The sequence below is a fragment of the Melospiza melodia genome (genome assembly GCF_035770615.1).
Source record: "Melospiza melodia melodia isolate bMelMel2 chromosome W unlocalized genomic scaffold, bMelMel2.pri SUPER_W_unloc_1, whole genome shotgun sequence".
In the NCBI taxonomy this organism is placed as follows: Eukaryota; Metazoa; Chordata; class Aves; order Passeriformes; family Passerellidae; genus Melospiza; species Melospiza melodia.
In genome coordinates, this window is record NW_026948505.1 from 4,923,594 (window position 1) to 4,949,765 (window position 26,172).

The following is a 26,172-nucleotide window of genomic DNA, read 5'->3' on the forward strand; positions in this document are numbered from 1 at the left end:
CAAACCAGCCCGACTTGGTACTGGTGCCACCTCGGGTCTGGGAACCATCCTGACTATCGTAGCTTTTCAGGAACCCGCCGGCCACCTCTTTCCATAGGCGCCGGACACAGACCTCGGCACTTTTCCTTGGCAAACAAAACTCAGCTGCCCCGCTCCTGGATGGCAGATTGCAGGAGCCACATGGTACTATAAAACCAGCCCGACTTGGCACTGGTGCCACCTTGGGTCTGGGAACCATCCGGCGTATCGCGGATTTTCAGGGGCCAGCCGGCCACTCCCAGGCACAGGCCCCCAAACACAAACCACGGCGCTTTTCTCTGGGAAACAAAACTCATCTTCCCAGCTTCTGGATGGCAGATTGCAGGAGCCACATGGTACTATCAAACCAGCTCGACTTGGCAGTGGTGCTTCCTTGAGTCTGGGAACCATCCTGCCTATTGCGGATTTGCAGGAGCCAGTCAGCCACTCCCAGCCATAGGCTCTCAAACTCAAACCAGGGCCCTTTTCCCTGGCAAAAAAAACAAAGCTGCCCTGCTTCTGGATGGCAGATTGCAGGAGGCACGTGGTACTATCACGAAAGCCTGACATGGCAAAGGTGCCACCTTGGGTCTGGGAACCATCCTGAGTATCGCGGATTTTCAGGGGCCAGCTGTCCAGTCCCAGCCACAGAACCCTGAACAAAACCTCCGTCATTTTCTCTGGCAAACAAAACTCAACTGCTCCGCTTCTGGATGGCAGATTGCAGGAGCCACTTGGTACAATCAAACCAGCCCAACTTGGCACTAATGCAACCTTGGGTCTGGGAACCATCCTTCGTATCGGGGATTTTCAGGAGCCAGCCGGCCACTCCCAGCCACAGGCCTCCAAACACAAACCACGGTGCTTTTCTCTGGGAAACAAAACTCATCTGCCCCGCTTCTGGATTCCAGATTGCAGGAGCCACTTGGTACTATAAAACCAGCCTGACCTGTCAGTGTTGCTACCTTGGGTCTGGCAACCATCCTGCATATCCTGGATTTTCAGGGGCCAGCTGGCCACTCCCAGCCACAGGACCCCAGAAACAAACCTCGGCCCTTTTCCCTGGCAAACAAAACTCACCTGCCTTGCTTCTAAATGGCAGATTCCAGAAGTCACTTGGTACTATAAAACCAGCCCGACTTGTCAGTGTTGGTACATTGTGTCTGGGAACCATCCTGCGTATCCTGGATTTTCAGGGGAAAACCGGCCACCCCCAGCAATAGACCCCCAAACACAAACAAGGGCCCTTTTCCCTGGCAAACAAAACTAAGCTGCCCTGCTTCTGGATGGCAGATTGCAGGAGCCACTTGGTACTATCAAACCAGCTCGACTTGGCACAGGTTCCACCTTGGGTCTGGGAACCATCCTGTGTATCATGGATTTTCAGGGGCCAGCCGTCCAGTCCCAGCCACAGAACCCTGAACAAAACCTCCGTCATTTTCTCTGGCAAACAAAACTCAGCTGCCTTGCTTCTGGATGGCAGATTGCAGGAGCCACTTGGTACTATCAAAACAGACCGACTTGGCACTAATGCCACCTTGGGTCTGGGAACCATCCTGCGTATCGTAAATTTTCAGGAGCCAGCCAGCCACTCCCGGCCATTGGCCCCCAGACACAAACCACGGCCTGTTTCCCTGGCAAACAAAACTCAGCTGCCCCGCTCCTGGACGCTGGATTGCAGGAGCCACTTGGTACTATCAAACCAGCCTGACCTGTCAGTGTTGCTACCTTGGGTCTGGGAACCATCCTGCACATCGTGGATTTTCAGGGGCCAGCTGGCCACTCGCAGCCACAGGCCCCCAAACAAAAACCACGGCCCTTTTCCCTCGCAAGCAAAACTCACCTGTCCCGCTTCTGGATGGCAGATTGCAGGACCAACTTGGTACTATCAAAAAAGCCTGACTTGGCAAAGGTGCCATGTTGCTGTGCCTGTGTCGGCGCAGCTGGTGATAGAGAGATGATGAATCTTGTTTCTTGATCAGAAGGCTTGATTTATTAAGATATGATATATAATACATTATGACTATACTACATAGAATATAGAGAGAGGTTTGCAGAGCTGCTAGCTAAGCTAAGAATAGATAGAAAAGAATCCCAAACAAAGTTGTGTCCAGGGACTCAGTCCCCTCACTTGCCCTGTTGATTGGCCCTTAATTATAAACATAGGAAATGAACCAATCAAGGTGTCCCTGTTGCATTCCACAGCAGCTGATAATAATTGTTTACCTTCTCTTCGGAGTCCTCTGGCCTCCCGAAGACAAAGAAATCCGAAAGAAAGGATTTCTGTGGAGAAATGTCTGCGACATCTCACCTTTCTAAATTGTATAAAATAAAAGAAAAATGCTGATGTGGAATGAACAGGAAGTTTCTTCACCTATAGAATATACAATAACTAACAAATCACTAAAACAATGCTATAATATAAGAAAAATGCAAAATACAATGTAAAGCGAATTTGAGTCCATGCAGATGAATTTCAGGAACAGTCCAAGAGCCGAAGTTGTTTCCGTTGGAATATCTGAGAGTCCTTTTGGTCCTGAAAGAGACTTCTGCAAAAGAGTTCCATCAATAGTTATCAAAAACCATTGACAGTCTTAATACAATTTGAAACAATTTGAAACAACTTGAACAATTTTGGAATGTCCTTTCTGGCCCTTCAATGCTTCAGCGCTTCAGAGCTGCTGCCCAGTATTTTCAATCTTTCTTATTTAATTTTTAAATTTTTTTTTTTTTAACCGAAAAACAAAAGAGCAGCAGCCAGGGGCAGAGCAGTGCCAGAGAAGGAAAGGCCCTGGCCCATGCTGGACCAGGAACCCCAAAACTGGCTCACACAGGGGGACCCGGACTGGTAGGACAAACCAGAATTCCCAAAATCATCAAGAGGCCAAATGATGGCCCTGGCCCAGGAACCTCCTGAGCCCAACGGCCCAGGCCAAACTCATAAGGAAGGCTCTGCATTCCCGCAGGCTCGAACCTTGCTGCAAGCACAATGGCAGCACGGGTAGTGAGACGCTTCCTTTCCCCTAAACCACTGAGGCATGCCAGCAGCAGGGAAATAGAAGCCTTCCCCAGCAATCCCATCTGGGGTCTGGAGCCGTTTGCTCCCCACAGCAAACCAGCTATGGTCTCCTCCAATTGTGCCCTCTCCCTCAGCAATGCATCGGGTTTGTCTCTCATCCGCCCCGTGGCATCATCCCCATCCCCTCCGGGCTGGGGATCAAAGGCAGAACTCTCTGGATGCACCTGCCCCCCCATGCCACTAGGGCACAAGAGAGGCGGCGGCCTCCATGGGACAATCCCCGAAAAACCACCCCCCAAACCGCCGAGAATGCTGATCTTAAAAACAGGCAGCTGGACTGCCACAACAGTGAGTTGGCGGGCAGCCCCCGCTCCACGGAAGGAGAGACCCCCCGCCGGAGCGACTGCTGGGACGTCCGGTGGAAGCAGCGGGGAGGGAGCCGGAACTGGGGAGGGAACCGTGGGATCCGCTGCGGGCTGCTCCGAGGGTCCCGCGGGCTCAACGCCGTTTTCAGCCCCATCCTGAACAGGAACCGTCTCGGCTGGAGCAGGCGGGGACGCTCGGGAACACGCTGTTGCTGCGTCCCTTGGCTCTGAAAGCGGCGGCGGGCACGGCACGGGCATCAGCAGAGCCTGGAGAAGTGGCGGAGCGTCGCTGTGACTTAGCAACAGGTCAATCGCCGAAAGTGCTGTCTCTTGTGCAGTCTCCGCCACAGGCTCTGGCGGGGGCGTGGAGGCCGGTGAGACCGCGGGCGGGACCGCCTGGAGAAGCAGAGACAGGATCTCCTGGAGTGACGGCTCTGGCAGGGGCGTGGAGGAAACCTCAGAGACCGGTGCCGCCCCCATGTCTGAAGGCGGAGTCTGAGAGGCCGGCGCTGGCTTGAGCGGCCACTCCCATCTCCCCGGAGAGAGAGAAGGGGGGGAAGGAGACGACTCCATCTGAGCATGCTCCGGAGCAAGAGTAAAATAAACTTCTTCACCCTGCGAAGTTTCGCCCCCCCGCGCCGTGAAGCAGGGGGGGCTGGGAAGAAAAATGTCCTCCCCCACCGGGTCTTCTGCCAAAGGTGGTGGAAACGGAGCTTGCCCATAACAGTTAGAGATCCATTGGAAACAAGCTGCTCTGCGTTTCAGGACTGGGAAAAGCTTTATAAATGCTGGGTAGATAGAAGGCAGGACACGTCCCTCAATGTAGACTCGCTGGATAATGGAGTCCATGCACTCCCAGACAAAAAAATCTAAAGCATATAAGACATCAGCAAAGAACCCAAAAAGCTTTGCCCATCGAAAGAATTCATAGATATCTGTTTCTGACAAAAGGAAACAGTCTTCCCTGCACCAATATTTCCAGAGGGCCATGCTTTTTTCCTCTGAAGGAGTAAAATGAACCACGTACTTCAAAGGGAATCTCCCCCATATAAACAGCCATAATTTTCTTGCAGCTGAACCCTCAGGGATAGAAAAATGAACAGTACCTTTTGAAAGAGTCCAGCTTGCTCTGGCCAGCTCTGCAGGTATGCTGCTCTCGTCTACCATGTTTCCTGAAGGTTTTTCAGAAGAAGGTGGTTCTGTTGTGGTCAGCATTGGCTGTGAACTCTGTCCATATCAGGATCTTCGGTTCTTCCGCTCCTGGCTCGAATCCACTTTTTTGATCACTTCAGAGCAACCATCAAATGATACACATACAGGATTTTACCCAGTGCAGCAATTTGCTCCTCTGGTCTTATCAGATTAATGTTTGCTCTGACACGAGGGGTCACCAGATGTTGCTGTGCCTGTGTGGGCGCAGCTGGTGATAGAGAGACGATAAATCTTGTTTCTTGATCAGAAGGCTTGATTTATTAAGATATGGTATATAATACATTATGACTATACTACATAGAATATAGAGAGAGGTTTGCAGAGCTGCTAGCTAAGCTAAGAATAGATAGAAAAGAATCCCAAACAAAGTTGTGTCCAGGGACTCAGTCCCCTCACTTGCCCTGGTGATTGGCCCTTAATTATAAACATAGGAAATGAGACAATCAAGGTGTCCCTGTTGCATTCCACAGCAGCTGATAATAATTATTTACCTTCTCTTCGGAGGCCTCTGGCCTCCCGAAGACACAGAAATCCGAAAGAAAGGATTTCTGTGGAGAAATGTCTGCGACAGTGCCACCTTGGGTCTGGGAACCATCCTGCGTATCGTAAATTTTCAGGAGCCAGCTGGCCAATCCCGGCCATAGGCCCCCAGACAAAAACCACGGCCCGTTTCCCTGGCAAAAAAAACTCAGCTGCCCCGCTTCTGGATGGCAGATTGCAGGAGCCACTTGGTACTATCAAACCAGCCCAACTAGGCACTGGTGCCACCTTGGATCTGGGAACAATCCTGCGTATCGCGGATTTTCAGGGGCCATCCGGCCACTCCCAGCCACAGGCACTCCCAAAAAACAACGCCTCTTATTCTGGGCAAAAAAAACTCAGCGGCCCCGCTTCTGGATGGCAGATTGCAGGAGGCACTTGGTACTATCACGAAAGCCTGACTTAGCAAAGGTGCCACCTTGGGTCTGGGAACCATCCTGCGTATCGTGGATTTGCAGGAGCCAGACGGCCACTCCGAGACATAGGCCCTCCAACAAAAACAAAGTCCCTTTTCCTTGGAAAAAAAAAACTCACCAGCCAAGCTTCTGGATGGCAGATTGCAGGAGCCACATGGTACTATCAAAATGCCTGACTTGGCACTGGTGCCACCTAGGGTCTGGGAACCATCCTGCCTATCGTGGATTTTCAGGGGCCTGGTGGCCACTCCCAGCAACAGGCCCTCCAAGGAAAACAACGTCCCTTTTCCCTGGCAAAAATACCCAGCTGTCCAGCTTCTGCATGGCAGATTGCAGGAGCCACTTGGTACTATCAAACCAGCCGGACTTGGCACTAAGTCCACCTTGGGTCTGGGAACCATCCTGCGTATCGTGGATTTTCAGGAGCCAGCCGGCCACTCCCTTACATAGGCCCCCAAACACAAATTACGGCCCTTTACTCTTGCAAAGAAAACTCAGTTGCCCCGCTTCTGCATGGCAGATTGCTAGAGCCACTAGGAACGGCAATATCAACCGGACTTGGTAGTGTTGCCGCCTTGGGTCTCGGAGCCATCCTGCATAGCAAAGATTTCAAGGTGCCAGGCGGCCACTCCCGGCCACAGGCCCCCATAAAAAACCACGGCCATTTTCCCTAGCAAACAAAAACTCACATGCCCCGCTTCTGGATGGCAGATTGCAGGAGCCACTTGGTACTATCAAACCAGCCCAACCAGGCACTGGCGCCACCTTGGATCTGGGAACAATCCTGCATATCGTGGATTTTCAGGGGCCTGGTGGCCACTCCCAGCAACAGGCCCTCCAAGGAAAACACCGTCCCTTTTCCCTGGCAAAAAAAACTCACATGCCCCGCTTCTGGATGGCAGATTGCAGGAGCCACTTGGTACTATCAAACCAGCCCGACTTGGCACTGTTACCACCTTGAGTCTGGGAACCATCCTGCATATCGTGGATTTGCAGGAGCCAGCCGGCCACTCCGAGCCTCAGGCCCCCAAACACAAACCAGGGCCCTTTTCCCTGGCAAAAAAAACTCAGCTGCCCTGCTTCTGCATAGCACATTGCAGGAACCCCTTGGCACCTTTAAACCAGCATGACTTGGCACTGGTGCCACCTTGGGCCTTGGAACGATCCTGCCTATCGTAGATTTTCAGGAGCCAGCTGGCCACTCCCTGTTATAGGCTCCCAGAAAAAAACCTCGGCCTGTTTCCCTGAAAACAAAACTCACCTGCCCCGCTTCTGGATGGCAGATTGCAGGAGCCACTTGGTACTATCAAACCAGCCCAACTAGGCACTGGTGCCACCTTGGATCTGGGAACAATCCTGCATATCGTGGATTTTCAGGGTCCAGCCGGCCCTTCCGAACCACCCACACTGAAATACAAACCTCGGGCCGTTTATCTGGCAAACAAAATTCAGCTACCCCGCTTCTGCATGGCATATTGCAGGAGGCACTTGAAAATATCAAACCAGCCAGATTTGGCACTGGTGCCACATTGGTTCTGGCAAACATCCTGCCAATCGTGGATTTTTAGGCACCTGCAAGCCACTCCCTGCCACAGGCTCCCAAACAAAAACCACGGCCCTTTTCCCTGGCAAACAAAACACACCTGCCTCGCTTCTGGATGGCGGATTGGAGGAGCCACTTGGTACTATAAAACCAGCCGGTCTCGGTACTATTGCCACCTTGGGTCTGGCAACCATCGTGCGCATCGTGTATTTTCAGGCGCCAGCCGGCCACTCCCAGACATAGGCCCCCAGTAACAAACCTCGGCCCTTTTCCCTGGCAAACAAAACTCACCTGCCTTGCTTCTCAATGGCAGATTGCAGGAGCCACATGGTACTATCAAACCAGCCCGACTTGGCACTGGTGCTTCCTAAGTCTGGGAACCATCCTGCGTATCGCGGATTTGCAGGAGCCAGCCGGCCACTCCCAGCCATAGGCTCCCAAACACAAACCAGGAACCTTTTCCCAGGCAAAAAAACGTCACCTTCCCAGCTTCTGTATGGCAGATTGCAGGAGGCACTTGGTACTATCTCAAAAGCCTGACTGGACACTGGATCCACCTTGCGTCTGGGAACCATCCTGCGTATCGTGGATTTTCATTAGCCAGCCGGCCACTCCCAGCCATAGGCCCCCAAACACAAATCACGGCCCTATCCTCTTGCAAACAAAACTCAGCTGCCCTGCTTCTAGATGGCAGATTGCAGGAACCACTTGTCACTGTCAAACCAGCCCGACTTGGTACTGGTGCCACCTTGGGTCTGGGAAAACTCCCGCGTATCATGGATTTTCAGGAGCTAGCTGGCTACTCCAAGCCATTGGCGCCCAAACACAAACCAGGGCCCTTTTCCCTGGCAAACAAAACTAAGCTGCCCTGCTTCTGAATGGCAGATTGCAGGAGCCACTAGGTACTATCAAACCAGCCCAACTTGGCACTGGTGCCACCTTGGATCTGGGAACCATCCTGAGTATCGCGGATTTTCAGGGGCCAGCCGGCCACTCCCAGCGATAGGCCCCGAAAAACAAACCACGGCCATTTTCTTGGGCAAACAAAACTCAACTGCTCCGCTTCTGGATGGCAGATTGCAGGAGCCACTTGGTACTATCAAACCAGACCGACTTGGCACTAATGCCACCTTGGGTCTGGGAACCATCCTGCGTATCGTAAATTTTCAGAAGCCAGCCGGCCACTCCAGGTCATAGGCCCCCAGACACAAACCACGGCCCGTTTCCCTGGCAAACAAAACTCAGCTGTCCCGCTTCTGGATGGCAGATTGCAGGACCAACTTGGTAGTATCAAAAAAGCCTGACTTGGCAAAGGTGCCACCTTGGGTCTGGGAACCATCCTGCGTATTGCAGATTTTCAGGGGCCAGCCGTCCAGTCCCAGCCCCAGGCCCTCCAACAAAAACAGCATACCTTATTCTTGGCAAAAAAAAATCACCTGTCCCGCTTCTGGATGTCAGATTACAGAAGCCACTTGGTACAATCAAACCAGCCCGACTTGGTACTGGTGCCACGTCGGGTCTGGGAACCATCCTGACTATCGTAGCTTTTCAGGAGCCAGCGGGCCACTTCTTTCTATAGGCGCCGGACACAGACCTCGGCACTTTTCCTTGGCAAACAAAACTCAGCTGCCCCGCTTCTGGATGGCAGATTGCAGGAGCCACTCGGTACTATAAAACCAGCCTGACCTGTCAGTGTTGCTACCTTGGGTCTGGGAACCATCCTGCATATTGTGGATTTTCAGGGGCCAGCTGGCCACTCCCAGCCACAGCCCCCCAGAAAAAAACCTCGGCCCTTTTCCCTGGCAAACAAAACTCACCTGCCTTGCTTCTAAATGGCAGATTGCTGAAGTCACTTGGTACTATAAAACCAGCCCGACTTGTCAGTGTTGGTACATTGGGTCTGGGAACCATCCTGCGTATCGTGGATTTTCAGGGGAAAACCGGCCACCTCCAGCAATAGACCCTCCAAAAGACAATAGGGGCGTTTTCCCTGGCAAACAAAACACACCTGCCCCGCTTCTGGATGGCAGATTTCAGGAGCCAGTTGGTACTATCAAACCAGCCCGACTTGGCACTAATGCCCCCTTGGGTCTGGGAACCATCCGCCATATCGTGGATTTTCAGGAGCCAGCCGGCCACTCCCAGCCATAGATGCCCAAACACAAACAAGGGCCCTTTTCCCAGGCAAACAAAACTAAGCTGCCCTGCTTCTGGATGGCAGATTGCAGGAGCCACTTGGTACTTTCAAACCAGCCTGACTTGGCACTGGTGCCACCTCGGGTCTGGGAACCATCCTGACTATCGTAGCTTTTGAGGAGCCAGCCGGCCACTTCCTGCCATGGGACCCAGACACAGACCTCGGTCATTTCCTCTGGCAAACAAAACTCAGCTGCCCCGCTTCTGGATGGCAGATTGCAGGACCCACTTGGTACTATCAAACCAGCCCGACTTGGCACTGCTTCCACCATGGGTCTGGGAACCATACTGTGTATCGCGGATTTTCAGGGGCCAGCCGGCCAGTCCCAGCCACAGGCCCCCAAACACAAACCATGGCGCTTTTCTCTGGTAAACAAAATTTATCTGCCCCGCTTCTTGATGGAAGATTGCAGGACAAACTTGGTACTATCAAACCAGCCCGACTTGTCACTGGTGCCACCTTGCGTCTGGGAACCATCCCGCCTATTGTGGATTTTCAGGGGCCAGCTGGACACTCCCAACCACCGGCCCTCCAAGAAAAACAATGTCCCTTTTCCCTGGCAAACAAAACTCAGCTGCCCCGCTTCTGGATGGCAGATTGCAGGAGCCACTTGGGACGATCAAACCAGCCCGACTTGCCACGGGTGCCACCTTGGGTCTGGGAACCATCCTGTGTTTCGCGGATTTTCGGGGGCCAGCGGGCCACTCCCGGCCACAGGGTCCCAAAAAAAAACCACGGCCCTTTTCCCTGGCAAACAAAACTCAGCTGCCCCTCTTCTGGATGGCAGATTGCAGGAACCACTTGGTACCCTCAAACCAGCCCGACTTGGCACTGGTGCCATGTTGCTTCTTGGAGGCATCCTGCACATCAAAGAATTTCAGGAGCCAGCCGGCCACAGACCCCCGAAACCAAACATCGCCCTTTTCCCTTGCAAAAAATAATCACCTGCCCCGATCCTGGATGGCACATTGCAGGAGAAACATGGTACTGTCAAACAAGCGCGATTTGGCACTGGTGCACCTTGGGTCTGGAAAACATCTTGCGAATCGTGGATATTCAGGAGCCAGTCAGCCACTCCCAGCCAGAGGCCCCCAAACACAAACCTCAGCCTGTTTCTCTGGACAACATAACTCACCTGCCCCGCTTCTGGATGGCAGATATCAGGAGCCACTTGGTACTATCACAAAAGCCTTACTGGACACTGGTGCCACCTTAGGTCTTGGAACCATCCTGCGTATCGAGGATTTTCAGCGGCCAACCGGGAGCCCCCAGCAATAGGCCGTCCAACACAAAATACGGGCGTTTTCCCTGCCAAACAAAACTCAGCTGCCCCGCTTCTGGATGGCAGATTGCAGGACCCACTTGGTACTATCAAACCAGCCCGACTTGGCACTGGTGCCACCTTGGCTCTGGGAACCATCCTGCGTATCGTGGATTTTCAGGATCCAGCCAGCCACTCGCAGCCACAGGGCCCCCAAACACAAACCACGGCCATTTTCCCTTGCGAATAAAACTCAACTGCCCAGCTTCTGGATGGCAGATTGCAGGAACTACTTGGCACTGTCTAACCAGCTCAACGTGGCACTGGTGCCACCTTTGCTCTTGCAAAACTCCCGCGTATCAAGTATTTTCACGAGCCAGCCGGCCACTCCCAGCCATAGCCCCCCAAACACAAAACCACGGCCCTTTTCTCTGGCAAACAAAACTCAGCTGCCCCACTTCTGGATGGCAGATATCTGGAGCCATTTTGTTCTATTAAACCAGCCCGACTTGGCACTGGTGCCATCTTGGGACTAGAAACCATCCTGCGTATCGTGGATTTTCAGGAGCCAGCCGGCCACTCCCATCCACAGCCACCCAAACACAAACCTTGGCCCGTTTCCCTGGCAAACAAAACTCAGCAGCCCCGCTTCTGGATGGCAGATTGCACGAGCCACTTCGTACTTTCAAACCAGCCCGAGTTGGCACTGGCGCCACCTTGGGTGCGAGAACCATCTTGCATATCATGAATTTTCAGGATCCAGCCAGCCACTCGCAGCCACAGGCCCCCAAACACAAACCACGGCCCTTTTCCCTTGCAAACAAAACTCAACTGCCCCGCTTCTGGATGGCAAATTGCAGGAGCCACTTGGTACCATCAAGCAATCTTGACTTGGCGCTGGTGCCATGTTGGGTCTGGGAAGCATCCTGCACATCAAAGAATTTCGGGAGCCAGCCTGCAACACTCGGCCACAGATCCACGAATCCAAACCTCGCCATTTTCCCTGGAAAAAATAATCACCTGCCCTGCTCCTGAATGGCACATTCCAGGAGAAACATAGTACTGTCAAACAAGCCCAACTTGGCACTGCTGCCACTTTGGGTCTGGGAAAACTCCCGCGTATCAAGGATTTTCAGGAGCCAGCCGGCCACTCCCAGCCATAGCCCCCCAAACACAAAACCACGGCCCGTTTCCCTGGCAAACAAAATTCAGCTTCCCCGGTTCTGGATGGCAGATTGCAGGAGCCACTTGGTACTATAAAACAAGCCTGACTTGTCAGTATTGCTACCTTGGGTCTGGGAACCATCCTGCGTATCGTGAATTTTCAGGAGCCAGCCGGCCACTCCCACCCATAGGCCCCCAAACACAAACCACAGCCCTTTTCCCGGGCAAACAAAACTCCCCTTCCCAGCGTCTGGATGGCAGATTGCAGGAGCCACTTGGTACTATCGCAGAAGCCTGTCTGCACATTGGTGCCACCTTTGGTCTCGGAACCATCCTGCGTATCGTGGATTTTCCGGAGCCAGCCAGCCACTCTCAGCCACAGGCCCCCAAACACAAACCACGGCCTTTTCTCTGGCAAACTAAGCTCACCTGTCCCGCTTCTTGATGGCAGATTGCAGGAGCCACTTGGTACTATCAAACCAGCCCAACTTGGCACTGGTGTCACCTTGCTTCTGGAAACCATCCTGTGTATCGTGGATTTTCAGGATGTAGCCGGCCAATCCCAGCCACATGCCCCCAAACAAAAAACTCGGCCTTTTTCCCTGGCAAACAAAAATCAGCAGCCCCGCTTCTGGATGGCAGATAGCAGAAACCACTAGGTACTGTCAAACCAGCCCGACTTGGCAATGGTGCCACCTTGTGAATAGGAACTCTCCCGCGTATTCGTCGATTTTAAGGAGCCCGCCGGCCACTCTGAGCCACAGCCCCCCAAAAACAAACCACGGTCCGTTTGCCTTGAAAACAAAACTCAGCTGCCCCGCTTCTGGATGGCAGATTGCAGGAGCGACTTGTTACTATAAAACCAGCCCGACTAGTCAGTGTTGCCTCCTTGTGTCTGGGAACAATCCTGCGTATCGTAGATTATCCGGAACCAGCCGGCCACTCCCGGCCACAGGCCCCCAATACAAACCAGAGCCCTTTTCCCTTGCAATCAAAACTCACCTGCCCCGCTTCTGGATGGCAGATTGCAGGAGCCACTTGGTACTATCAAACCAGCCCGACTTGGCAGTGTTGCCACCTTGGGTCTGGGAACCATCCTGTGTAACGTGGATTGTCAGGAGCCAGCCGGCCACTAGCAGCCCCAGGCCCTCCAACAAAATCCACCGCCGTTTTCCCTGGCAAACAAAACTCACCTGCCCCACTTGTGGATGGCAGATTGCACGAGACACTTTTACTATCAAATCAGCTTGACTTGGCAGTGTTGGCACCTTGTGTCTGGGAATCATCGTGCGTATCGTGGATTTTCATGAGCTCGCCTGTCACTCCCTTCCACAGGCATTTTTTCAATGGCATTTAATTTGATCCTCTCTCCTTTCCAGAGTGTTTGTAAGGCTTAATTGTCAGGCTCGCAGAGGCATATGGCCATCCTGCATTTTGATGGTTTTGACTTTGGGAAAAATATTTTTTTTTTTCTTTTTTTTTTTAAGTCTCCATGCCATGTCCCTCATATCATTCTCGTTATGGTGTGTACTCCTCATTGACTTTTCCCCCTGCTTTTGCAACATCGGTGAGCTTAGTTTTGGCATGTGTTGGTCCTTTGTAATGCAGCTCATTTCCTCACAGGTTATTTTTTGAAGGCACAAAAATTCCCGATTTTCTGGTTTTTTTCAATTGCATTTCATTTGACCCTATCTCCTTTCCAGGGTATTTGTAAGGCTTTCTTTTCAGGGTAGCAAGATTCCCTTTCCCTTCCCGAACTTTGGTTTCGGGAAGGGAAAGGGAATCTTGCAATTTCAATGGGTACCATTAGAGGAATCTTTGGTGCTTGTCCCTGCCCTTGATGGCATGCCATGCCTTTTGACAGCTTTTACTTTGGGAAGGATTTTTTTCTTTTTATTATTTTTTTTTCATGTATCCATGCCATGTCCATCATATCTTTCTCCCCTCCAAGTTTTATCCTCCTCTTTGATGTTTTCCCCTGGTTTTGAAACATCTGTGAGCTTAGTTTTGGCATGTTTTTGTGTTTTGCACTGCACCTGATATAATCCCGGTCCATTTTCTTGTAATCAGGGAATTTCCCAAATTTTCTTTTTTTCTCCTCCAATTGCAATTCATTTGATGCTATCTCCATTCCAGCGTGTTTGTAAGTCCTTCTTTTCTGTTTTGGCATTCTGTGGGGATCATTTTTGGCAAGGTTTGCGTCATGTGCCTGCACTTGATGGCATATGGCCATCCTGCATTTTGATGTGTTTTTTAGCGGAGAAAAGAAGAAACCTCACAACTTTATAAAAGTTGTAAAGCCCGGTATGTTTATTTACGACGCGCGCCGGACGCAAGTCCCCCAACAAGGCATGCGTGCCTCTGAAGACCTCGATTCTTCTTTTATCTCCCTTCCAAATGTATATGCATACAGTTTCACATTATATTCATACATATTCATTCCGTGTGACATTTAGCACCAGTTCTTCTTTATCAAAGGAATTTGTAAGTCTGGGGCAAATCGACCTTGTGGTCTTTTCTGTTTTTCTTTCTCTGTCTCCTTGCTGTCTCGGCATGCGAGTTTTCCTTCAGCTTTGGCCTCACAGACTTTTCACCTCTCTTAGACACTTCACCTAATTCAGAATGGATCTTTACTCTGTCTCATTCCCCCCTTTCCTAGGAAATAAGTAAATTCTTTTACTTAATGAAAACCTTCACAACCGTAAGTGTCTTTTAGTGCTTCACCATGTGCTTTTGACAAAGATGTTAGTACAGCTTTTCGTTGTAGCATTCTGCAGTTCCAAATTAACAATATAATAGATAATCCTAAGCGTACCCCAACTAATAGTAGTAAAACTGCAATGGGGTGGCACAACTTATTAAAGATTCCATTTGCAGTTGGTGACCACCCAAAGATCACATCCAATAATTTTAACAAAATTACATATACAGAGATTAGAATGGTTACTACTAGACAGAATAACATCATTGCTATCAATTTGTACAGCAGCACAAGCAGTTCTCAAGCATACACCCTTTTCCAGTATATACGAGCACAGTTTTCTGGTCAGTGACTGGATGAATTTCAAAGTGACAAATACTCTGTTCAGTGTCCAAACACACATCCTGAGCATTAATAGTATTGCTTTAACAAATGAATCCCATCTGTTCTCTAGTAATGCAGGATTCCAAGTTTACTGTCTGCCACTTTCCATTCATCTTTCGTGCCCACACTCTATGTTCTGAAGGATAGAGTATTGTTTTTTCATGGTTTAATCCTAGGGCAATGATGGGATGGATAACATAAACAGTGGCATTATGTATGGAAGCACAAAGGCAGTTGCCACATTAGAAACAGGATCATAGGTGAAATTCACCATAGTCTGCCAGGATTGAAAGTTCCTTTCAAAATCAATTGCATTATCCAACACAATTTCTTGAATTTCGGCTGGAAAATAACCTTCACCCCTTTCCCATATGATCAGAGCTGCTGTTGCTTGTATCCATAACTGTGCTTGTATACAACTGAAAGCTAAAGACACATTATCTTGAACTATACTAAGTGCTTCTACTATCAACTTGTGGTCTTGGTCCCCGGCCTTTTCATACTTCCTTACTTTGGCAGTACTTTTGAAATCTGTCACTGGCTAGTTTCTAATGCCAATAGAGATTACTATAAAGGCTGCTTCAATTTTGTTAGGCTACCTGCTGCAGTGGCCAGTTTATTCACCAGTGTTTCTGAGTCAATTCCATTTAAAACTCCTAATCTTGTCCCTAATATGCCAGTTAGATGTTTGTTATGGGGAACAGGAACTGCTTTCTGTTTATGACCATCCCTCCCTGCCAGAGGGATGTGCTGGGCTCACACTGCAAATTCAGACACACTTCACAAGTGTATCTGACAGAGGTTTAGGTCATATTTGAGGCAGATGTTTGTTCTGAAATGTAGAGACTTCAGGAATCTCCTTCCCCCTCCAGAGCACCTGATTTCCCAGATGTGTGGCAAGCAGGAATGTCTCTCCTGGTCTACGAAAACTCACCCACCTTGCCCCTAGCTTCAGGTCCAAGCCTCAAGTAAATAATGAAGGGGAAGTCTAAGAGAAGAGCCTAAATTCATTTGCAGTGCCTCAGAAGAAACTGGGATGAGGTTTCTGCTACTTGAAACACTCAGCACAAAAGTGATGCTCAAAATCCTACAGCCTCCTGCTGAGCTCTGAGGGGGAGTCTCTCTCTACCTCTTTTAGGCAGAATCCAACTGCCTCAGACTGGGACAATCACTGATCCAAATCTCAGTAGGAAAAGGGATAGCTATAAATAAATAAAATCACCTTTCTTGCTTGGGTTAATTTGCCACCTGCAGTTCAGCACCCTTTACCAGTCATTGCCTGAGTGTTCAGCCAACCGGCTTGGAAAATGACCTAAGGAGCTGTTGTTCAATCACATTCTTTACTACGTTAGGTTCAAGTTTGGAGTTTGGGTAGAGTCTGAACTAGTATGGGGTGTATAAGGCCCTGCTGTGGTAAAAAGTGCAGAGTCCACTTTGAATTCAAATGAAAATCTGATAATAATTCGAGCTCAAAGGCAGGTCACTTCTACAGGCTGTATCAAGGTGAAATTACACCAACAGTCTGATTCACTTAGGTTATCACAGACTTCCCGGTGTTCATATACACCAGGGGAGGTTCAGACACTAATTACATCTGGTCTCTCAGAAGCTACCCTATTGATGACCTGGCACCCTACTTTGATTTCGTCTCCTCTGATTCCTTGAAGAGTCCACAGTTCCTGTTCTTGCCATTCTTGCTCCTCACATACCTGATTCTCGTGGATTACTACAGTAGATATGTTTAAATCTTTTATCTCAGAAGGTTTTCCTATGGATCCAGTATAGTGATTAAATGCCAGGGACCAAGGCCATTTAGCATTACTTTGAACAGAGGTACTCTCAAGTTCTGAAACTTCAGTTATGATTACACACAATACAATTCTACAAACTAAAATATGAGCTACTCCCGACCGCAATATACTCATTTTGCCCGAGTAAGTTTTAATCTCAGTTCATTGTCTCCTGGCGTCACTCCTTAAGGGGTTTCTGGGCCTTCTTCACCCGAGAGTGATGGATCCAGGCATTCTGCTCCCTGATTTTGATTGCAGTGAAGGTGGTGAGAAGTACTCGCAGTGGTCTGTCCCACTGTGGTTCCGAAGTCTTCTCTGTAAGAGACTTAACATATACATCATCCCCAGGGTATCTAACTCCCTGCTCCGAATTCCAGCCACATGTTTCTCAATTACTCTGAGCTGTTTGCTTAATGCCACCATGTAGGTGAACGTTCTGGACATTCCCTTTGTATTCTATATGGTCTTCTATAAGGCATTCCAAAAGGACTCAGCATTCCTTTAGCTCAACGTTTAGTTTGAATTTGCAATAGCGCTAGTGGAAGAGCTTGGGCTAGGGTAGATTAACTTCTTGCCCCAGTCTTATGATTTGCTGCTTAATCAAATGATTCATTCTCTCCACCTGGCCGCTTGATTGGGGATGGTATGGGGTGTGAAGTTCCTGATCTATGCCCAGATGGCTACTAATCTGTTGCACTATTTTGGAAATGAAATGTGATTCTTTATCTGAGGATATCGTGGCTGGAACTCTGAAGAGTGGTATTATTTTTTATAAAAATAATCTGGTCACCTCTTGAGCTTTGACAGTTCTGGTGGGGAATGTTTCTGGCCACCCTGAAAATGTATCTATCAATACCAGTAAATACTGATACCCCCCTTTCCTTGGGAGTTCTGAAAAGTTAATTTGCCACTGCTGTACAGGCCCATGGCCTCTCCCAGTCTGACCGAGTTTTGGCCGGGGGCGTATTTTGGGGTTAGTCTGGAGGCAAGGATCACATTGTCGGCTTACCTGAGTGATAGTGGCATATAAATTTTTGACAACGATACAACGATTGTTTCAATCAGATGTGTGTTCTAGAAAGCCTGTGGAAATTACTGCTTCAAAGTCAACACTTCATTTCAATGCACTCTGTATCACTCGCAGCCTTGGTCATTTCGAAAAGGAGCCACACTCTATAAAAGGCTTCTAAGTAGTTAGGCCCTAGTGTGTTTTCTAGTGCCCTTCCTTCACTAGTAACCACGAAAATGGGAAGGGATTACTAGCTCTCTTTCAATGGTAGCCCACCCCTTGCAGTTGTACGTCTCTTTTGGTTAGTATTATTGTATTATGGCTTACCTTCGAGGAAAATCAGTACCTCAACCTTTGCTGCTTTCTTTGCCTCTCCATCCGCCAGCTCATTTCTTTCCTCCAATTTTAAGCTCACCCTCTAGTGTTCCTTAATATGCCTTTTCAGGTAGCTGAACTGCTTTCAGCAGCTGGATTGTCTCTTCTTTCCCTGTGAGGTCAGCAGTCCCCTCTCTTTCCAGATGGCTCCATGTGCACGTATGACTCCAAATGCATTCCTTGGGTCTATGTAGATGGTTATTCTCCTCCCTTTTGCCCTTTCCAGGGCACGGGTCAGGGCAATTATCTCAGCCTTCTGCGCAGAGGTACCTGTTGGTAATGGTCCAGACTCGATTATCTCTCTGCAGGTTGTCACCGTGAACTTTGCAATGTCGCTTTCCTGTCAGTGAACCAGGTCTCTGCATCGTCCGGAGGAGTGTCCCTTAAGTCTGAGCGGCTGGAGTAGGTAGCTTTGGTGGTCTCTAGGCAACTATGGTGTCCACTGAGAAAAGAAGCTGAGTTGACAATATTAGTCACCACTATCTCTACATCGTCTTGCTCTACCATGATGGCCTGGTATTTCAGAAACCTCTGTGTGGTCCAGACTCGATTATCTCTCTGCAGGTTGTCACCGTGAACTTTGCAATGTCGCTTTCCTGTCAGTGAACCAGGTCTCTGCATCGTCCGGAGGAGTGTCCCTTAAGTCTGAGCGGCTGGAGTAGGTAGCTTTGGTGGTCTCTAGGCAACTATGGTGTCCAATGAGAAAAGAAGCTGAGTTGACAATATTAGTCACCACTATCTCTACATCGTCTTGCTCTACCATGATGGCCTGGTATTTCAGAAACATCTGTGGTGAGAGCCAGTGGCCACCCTTTACTTCCAGTGCTGCGGACACTGTGTGGGACACTAGCACAGTCATTTTTGTCCCAGGGTAAACTTGCGTGCCTCTTGAATATTCAGCACGACTGCTGCTACAGCTCTGAGGCAACCTGGCCATCCTTTGGCTGTTGCATCTAGTTGCTTAGAGAAGTAAGCAACTGCCCTTCAGTAAGGGTCCAAGTCCTGAGCCAGTATTCCCTGGGCAATTCCTTGCGTGGGAAAAATAGAAAGAATGGTTTACTTACATCTGGAAGTTTCAAAGCTGGAGCTGACATGAGGGCACTCTCTCTAGCTGGCGAAAGGCCCATGTGGTGTCTTGTGTCTACTGGAGATCTCTGTTTCCATTGGCAATAAGAGCATAGAGGGGTCTGGCGAGCAGTCCATAATTATAAACCCACAGCTGGCACTACCCTACCATGCCTAAGAGGGTTCGGAGTTCTTTCATTGTCTGGGGTTTCAGGGTTTGGCATACGGCTTCTTTGCTTTAAAGTCTGCTGCTCAGCACTCACTTCTTACCCCAGGTAGATTATCTTCTGTTTCACTACCTGTGCCTTTTTCTTTGAGACTCTGCATCCTTGGAGTCCTAGGAAATTCAAAAGGCTTACCGTCCAGGCTTCTCTCGCTTCCCTCATCCGAGTGGCTACTAGAAGATCGTCCACGTACTGCAACAGCCTCCTTTCCTCTTGTGGAGCTTCCTGGGACTCTGGGTCTTTGCAAGCTGTTCTCCAATCGGAGTGGGGAATCTTGAAGCCTTCAGGCACATGGACTATGTGAGCTTGAGTTTGAATGCAAAAATTTCCTGGCTGGCTTCATGGATAGGGAGGCAAAAGAAGGCATCTCTTAGGCCTAAAACAGTGAACCAGGTTAGCTCAGGTGTTAAACAAGTCAGTAAGGCATATGGATTTGCTACCAGAGGGTATAAATTCTGTGTTATCTTATTGACAGCCCTTAATCCAGTACTATCAGTTATTGGGCTGATTCCTTCCTTATTTTCCTTTTGAGGGTACTACTCAGTTCTCACTAGTTGTGTTCTTTCCTTAAACTTGATGCTCATGGGGGAGCATCTTTCAGTCTCCCTGGTACAGCAGAGGCCCATACCCTTGAAAACACTTGTTTACTTATTCTAATATCTCCTTACTAATGTCTTTCTTAATTTCAGTGTCTGTTAATGTTAAGCCTAACATCTTTATATCATTTGCCTCCAGAGTAACCTTTCTCATTTGAGAATGTTTAGCAAATTGAGCGAATTGTACAAAAGCTTTTAGGTACACATAGTACACATATTACTTTAAAGGTTTGCACAAGGATGCTTTCTCAGACTGGCCAGTTGTTCAGTTGTTCCCCACACTGCGACATAAACATTCTCCACAGGTACTGAAGTTTTAAAACTGAATATATGGCCCTTGTGTCAACAAAAATTCTTCCCTTTTGAGGAGGTCATCTTTACCCTTCCTCCCTTACCTCGGTAAGGAGCCTTTAGCAAATCATATGTACTCATTTTGTGAACTGTGATTGCTTTGCATTTCAGCACGATAATCCTTGCCTGATTTCATACGTTGCTATCTTATGCTGCATGCTGAACAACATGTTTGATTTGCTTTCTCTTTGCCTTGTTTTCCCTTTTCAAGAAATCTGGGTGATTCCTTAAAACACAAAGACATTTCAGCATACAAAACTCTATCCCATTTATCCTCCTATTTTAAAACAGTACTAACAGCAATGAAGTATTATAAATCTTTTTATTTTCTGAGCTGCTCCTACTGGCAGCCTTCTCTCAGTGAGCCCCTCCCAAAAGGGGCTAATTTAGGAACCTTTTTGCTCTGGTCAGTTCTCATTATTTATTTCTCCTTGCCCTATCTTGCTTCCACTCAAACCTTTTTACAGACCTTCACAGTAGTTTCTCAACTTTCCTCCTATACACATAGCTCCAGGTGGCAGGTATCAGATGTGGTTCCCACACACAAGTTCTAAGACCTTAGGTTCTGAATCCGCTTGACCAGAAACCTCTAATTTACATGTGCCCTGACACTTATTAGAACAGCAAAACCAGTGTTTCTCATAAACACCGCACTGCAATAATAACTGCACATCCAGCTTTTGCTCACAGGCTATTCTCGTTTTCCCTGGGGAGACGGGGCAGCCAGAGCTGTCCCTGTGCCCAGGGGACAGCCACTGTCACCTCACACAGCATGCTAATCAAAACTGTGACATAGACACTATATTCTGAGCAAACAAAATATCAGTCTTTTCTAGTTCTCTTCTTGCACAATCTAATTAAGCTCTGTGTCTACTTACACTTGTTTTACTGCTTTGCAAAAGGCTGTGCTAGTCACAGCCGAAATTCTGATATGCCCTCAGACACCGACACACGCACCCGCACCCCCCCTTTATCTCAAATTCGCTAGAGCCAAGGCTTGAATTGCTGTGAGGGGGGGAATTCTTGGAATTCCTTTAACTCTATCGTAATTAAGCATAAATCACCGTACTATAGTTCTCTTATGTAAAATGCCACTCTTGTTGCAACAAAATCTTAAAATCTCCACAAACACTACTATACAATCTGAGAATCAAATTACCACAATGCAGAGGAAGAAAATCACCACACAAAACCACTGGGAAAGGGCATATCTCTCAAATTCCTCGCTTTTCTCAACACAACACAGCATACCATAATTCAGCATTTACTCACACCAATTTTCTTGGACACAATCAAAATCAAACATCCAAGGCAAAGGAACTCTCTGAGCTCATACTCATACTCACGGTTAAAATGTACCAGATCTACACAAATCACTACATTTAAACACGATAAATACCATCACTGACATTCTTCCACTCGCTTCTCTGCGGGGCACTTCTGTCCCTGCCCCCGCAGCCTGCTGCAGCCGGCGCCTCAGGCCTCACTCGGCTGCTTCAAACATGGGTAGTACTGACCCCCCCGCACTGTAGATTTATTCTCTTTTATACACCATACACTTATACACTTGCACGATTAGAAACACAGTGCACCGACCACAGAATGCACACAATAACCATACAGCAACACAGTGTCCGGACATCACACACACACAAACAAAGCACACATGGGCTCAACAGTTCTGCTCTATCAGAACTATGAAACCCCAACCCACACATACACGGGTTCACCCGGCTCACCCCCAGAGCCTCTAGCAGTCTGCTCTATCAGAACGATGAACCCCATCTCTAATACAGCTGCTCTATCAGCTGAAGCCAGATGTCTCTGGGTGGTTTACTCCCTTGCTCTCCTTTCCCTCCCCCGGGGGCCCCTCAGCACATACCGTATCTTCCTCTGCAGGCCAGCAGGTCGTTGTCTGTCCTTGCAGGTGGCAAGTTGAGACGAGCGGAGCCCCACCAGGAAAAAATCCTAGGGTGCGCTTTGGAGGTCCGTCTATCCCCCCTGCCCCTGCGGGGACAGAGAACTCCTGGCTGGCTCACCATAATGTTTTGCAGAGAAAAGAAGAAACCTCACAACTTTATAAAAGTTGTAAAGCCCGGTATGCTTATTTACGACGCGCGCTGGACTCAAGTCCCCCAACAAGGCATGCGTGCCTCTGAAGACCTCGATTCTTTTTATCCCCCTTCCAAATGCATATGCATACAGTTTCACATTAAGTTCATACATATGCATTCCATGTGACATTTAGCACCAGTTCTTCTTTATCAAAGGAATTTCTAAGTCGGGGGCAAATCCACCTTGTGGTCTTTTCTGTTTTTCTTTCTTTGTCTCCTTGCTGTCTTGGCATGCGAGTTTTCCTTCAGCTTTGGCCTCACAGACTTTTCACCTCTCTTAGACATTTCACCTAATTCAGAATGGATCTTTACTCTGTCTCAGTTTTGACTTTGGGAAAATTTTTTTTTTTTTGCTTTTATTTAAGTGTCCATGCCATGTCCCTCATACCTTTCTCCCTATGGTGTGTACTCCTCGTTGACTTTTCCCCCTGCTTTTGCAACATCGGTGAGCTTAGTTTTGGCATGTGTAGGTCCTTTGCAATGCAGCTCATTTCCTCATAGGCCATTTTGTGAAGGCACAAAAATTCCCGATTTTCTGGTTTTTTTCAATTGCATTTCATTTGATCCTATCTCCTTTCCAGAGTGTTTGTAAGGCTTTCTTTTCAGGGTCGCAAGATTCCCTTTCTCTTCCCGATCTTTCCTTTAGGGAAGCGAAAGGGAATCTTGCGATTTCAATGGGGACCAATAGAGGAATCTTTGGTGCTTGTCCCTGCCCTTGATGGCATGCCATGCCTTTTGATGGCTTTGACTTTGGGAAGGATTTTTTCCTTTTTTTTTTTTTTCATGTATCAATGCCATGTTCCTCATATCTTCCCTTCCAAGTTGTGTCCTCTTCCTTGATATTTTCCCCTGGTTTTGAAACATCTGTGAGCTTAGTTTTGGCATGTTTTTGTGTTTTGCAGTGCACCTGATATAATCCCGGTCCGTTTTCTTGTAATCGTGGAATTTCACAAATTTTCTTTTTTTCTCCTCCAATTGCAATTCCTTTTATGCTATCTCCATTCCAGCGTGTTTATAAGTCCTTCTTTTCTCTTTTGGCCTTCAGTGGGGATAAATTTTGGCAAGCTTTGCTGCATGTGCCTGCACTTGCTGGCGTAAGGCCTGACTGCATTTTGATGGCTTTGACTTTGGCAAAGATTGTTTCATTTTCGGTTTTTTTCTGAAGTATCCATGCAATATCCCTCATATCTTGCCCCCTAAGTTTTGTCTCCCTCCTTGACTTTTGCCCGTTTTTTTTTCCAAAATCTGTGAGCTTAGTTTTGGCATGTGTTGGTCCTTTGCAATGCAGCTCATTTCCTCACAGGCCATTTTTTGAAGGCACAAAAATTCCCGATTTTTTGGATTTTTTCAATTGCATTTCATTTGATCCAATCTCCTTTCCAGAGGGTTTTTAAGGCTTTCTTTTCCGGGTCGTAAGATTCCCTTTCCCTTCCCAAACTTTCCTTTCGGGAAGGGAAAGGGAATCTTGCCATTTCAATGGGGACCAGTAGAGGAATCTTTGGTGCTTGTCCCTGCCCTTGATGGCATGCCATGACTTTTGATGGCTTTGACTTTGGGAAGGATTTTTTTCTTTTTTTTTTTTTTTTTCATGCATCCATGCCATGTCCCTCATATCTTCCCCTCCAAGTTGTGTCCTCCTCCTTGATGTTTTCCCCTGCTTTTGAAACATCTGGGATGTCGCAGACATTTCTCCACAGAAATCCTTTCTTTCGGATTTCTGCGTCTTCTGGCGTCCAGATGCTTCAGAAGACAAGGTAAACAATTATTATCAGCTGCTGTGGAATGCAACAGGGACACCTTGATTGGCTCATTTCCTATGTTTACAATTAAGGGCCAATCACCAGTGCAAGCTAGGGGACTGAGTCCTTGAGCACAACTTTGTTGTAGATTCTTTCTTTCTATTCTTTTCTAGCCTAGCTGCTTGGCAAACCTCTCTCTATATTCTATTAGTATAGTAATAATGTATTATATATAATATCTTAATAAATCAAGCCTTCTGATTCAAGAAACAAGATTCACCATCTCTCTATCACCAGCTGCGACCCACTCAGGCGCGGTAATATCTGGTGACCCCTCGTGTAAGAGCAAAAATTAATGTAATGAGACCAGAGGAGCAAATTGCTGCACTGGGTAAAAATCCTGTATGTGTAGCATTTGATGGTTGCTTTGAAGTGACCACAAAAGTGGATTCAAGCCAGGAGCAGAAGAACTGAAGATCCTGATTTGGACATAGTTCACAGCCAAGGCTGACCACAACAGAACCTTCTTCTGAAAAACCTTCAGGAAACATGGTAGATAAGAGCAGCATACCTGCAGAGCTGGCCAGAGCAAGCTGGACTTTTGAAAAAGGTACTGTTCACTTTTCTATCCCTGAGGGTTCAGCCGCGAGAAAATTATGGCTGTTGATATGGGGGAGATACCCTTTGAAGTACGTGGTTGGTTTTACTCCTTCAGAGACGAAATTCATGGCCCTCTGGAAACATTGGTGCAGGGAAGATGGTTTCCTTTTGTCAGAAACAGATATCTATGAATTCTTTCGATGGGCAAAGCTTTTTGGGTTCTTTGCTGATGTCTTATATGCTTTAGATGCTTTCGTCTGGGAGTGCATGGACTCGATTATTCAGCGTGTCTACACTGAGGGACGCGTGTTGCCTTCTACCTATCCAGCATTTATAAAGCTTTTTCCAGTCCTGAAACGCAGAGCAGCTTGTTTTCAATGGATCTCTAATTGTTATGGCCAAGCTCCGTTTCCACCACCCTTGGCAGAAGACCCGGTGGGTGATGACTTTGGGTTTTTTCCCCCCCTCTGCTTCGCGGCGGGGGGGGCTGAAACTTCGCGGCGCAAAGAAGTTTTTTTTACTCTTGCTCCGGAGCATGCTCAGATGGAGTGTTCTCCTTCCCCCCCTTCTCTCTCTCCGGGGGGATGGGAGTGGCCGCTCAAGCCAGCGCCGGCCTCTCAGACTCCGCCTTCAGACATGGGGGCGAAACCGGTCTCTGCGGCTTCCTCCACGCCCCTGCTAGAGCCGTCACTCCAGGAGATCCTGTCTCCGCCTCTCCAGGAGATCCCGCCCGCGGTTGCACTGGCATCCCCGCCTCCGCCAGAGCCTGTGTCGGAGAAGACAGAAGAAACAGCAATGTCGGCCATTGACCTGTTGCTAAGCAACAGCGACGCTCCGCCGCTTGTCCCAGCTCCGCTGGTGCCCGTGCCGTGCCTGCCGCCGCTTTCAGAGCCAAGGGACGCGCCAACAGCGTGTTCCCGCGCGTCCCCGCCGCCTCCGCAGCGGACCCCAGAGTCAGCGGCAGAAAACGGAGTTGAACCTGCAGGACCCTCGGAGCAGCCCGCGGCTGATCCCACTCTCAGCCCGGTTCCCTCCCCAGTTCCGGCTCCCTCCCCGCTGCTTCCACCGGACGTCCCAGCAGTCGCCCCGGCGGGGGGTCTCTCCTTCCGTGGAGCGGGGGCTGCCCGCCAACTCACTGTTGTGGCAGTCCAGCTGCCTGTTTTTAAGATCAGCATTCTCGGCGGTTTGGGGGGTGGTTTTTCGGGGATTGTCCCATGGAGGCCTCCGCCTCTCTTGTGCCCTAGTGGCATGGGGGGGCAGGTGCATCCAGAGAGTTCTGCCTCTGATCCCCAGCCCGGAGGGGATGGGGATGAAGCCATGGGGCAGATGAGAGACAAACCCGATGCATTGCAGAGGGAGAGGGCACAGTTGGAGGAGACCATAGCTGGTTTGCTGTGGGAAACAAACATCTCCAGACCCCAGATGGGATTGCTGGGGAAGGCTTCTATTTCCCTGCTTCTGGCATGCCTCAGTGGTTTAGGGGAAAGGA